Below are 1,067 nucleotides of genomic sequence, written 5' to 3'. Positions count from 1 at the left end.
AGGTTTTTGGGTCCAAGGGAGGAAGTTCAAGCCCCTGGAGCCCAGAAATCCCTCAACTCCAACTCTTTCCTATGAGTACACCTGCATGGCCACACTTGTAGTCACACATTCATACTCATATCCACTCCAGAGAGAGAGAGAGAGAGAGAGAAAATGTTTGAAGGCCCTAGACTCATACCCTAGACCTCAGGAATATCTCTGGAATGGTATCCAGTGGGTTCGTCCATGGCAGCAGGGTTGCTAAGGAGGTGGGTCCTTTGTTTTGTTACTGATTGGCTGCCTCGAATGTGTCTATCCAATCACTATACACATCCACTGGTTTTGGCAGATATGTGATAAGCTTCTGAAATTCCTCTAGGCATATGGTATAAGAGACGACTCTAGTGTTACAAGCACAGTTCATTTTCATGTCACAATATTTCTCATGGTTTCAGAAGGGACAGGTGAACTGTGTCTCTAGGGTGCTTCCCATCTTCTTCTTTGGGAGTGGCTTCCATTTTGACTTTCTGGGTCCCATTTCTCCAGGAGGATGAACCTACATTTTCCTTCCTTCATTGTGACAGTCTCTCTTCATTCTTTTTAGTCTTTTTCATTTTATTGCTCTGACTGGGTTTGTGTTTTTTGTTGTTTGTTTGTTTGTTTGTTTGTTTTGCCGTGTCTTCTAATTCACTGATTTAATCCTCTGCTTCATCCAGCCATTTTTTTTATTTCTCTCTAGTGTATCCTTCATTTCAGATATTGTATTTTTTTTTTATTTTTCACCTGGTTTTTATTAATAGTTTCTATGTACTTTTTTTTTTATGATGGTTTCCACTAAGTTCTTATAGCTCCCATAAATTTCCTTGTAGTTTTTGTTAAGATACTTGAGAATCCTTATAACTATTACTTTGAACTCTATACCTGATACATTGCTTGCCTCAATTTCATTTAGTTATTTTTATGGAGATTCCTCCTTTCTCTTAGATTGTGGTTGCCCTCCCCACCATTTTAGCTGACTCTTTTTGTTTGTTTCTATGCAATAGATTGATCTGCTTTGATTCTGTCTTCATGGAGTGGCCTTCTGTAGT

At 39.1% G+C, this 1,067-nt stretch overlaps 1 pseudogene; it reads right to left on the bottom strand.

Moving 5' to 3' along the window:
* Positions 1 to 265: 265 nt before the first annotated feature.
* LOC129082209 (transcription elongation factor 1 homolog) lies at positions 266 to 517 on the bottom strand (annotated as a pseudogene).
* Positions 518 to 1,067: the final 550 nt, after the last annotated feature.

This window comes from Pteronotus mesoamericanus, unplaced genomic scaffold (assembly GCF_021234165.1).
Source record: "Pteronotus mesoamericanus isolate MK-2021 breed Mesoamerican mustached bat unplaced genomic scaffold, CSHL_Meso_final scaffold_12, whole genome shotgun sequence".
Lineage (NCBI taxonomy): Eukaryota > Metazoa > Chordata > Mammalia > Chiroptera > Mormoopidae > Pteronotus > Pteronotus mesoamericanus.
The sequence above is the reverse complement of the archived record's forward strand: the minus strand, read 5'-3'. Positions and strand labels throughout refer to the sequence as shown.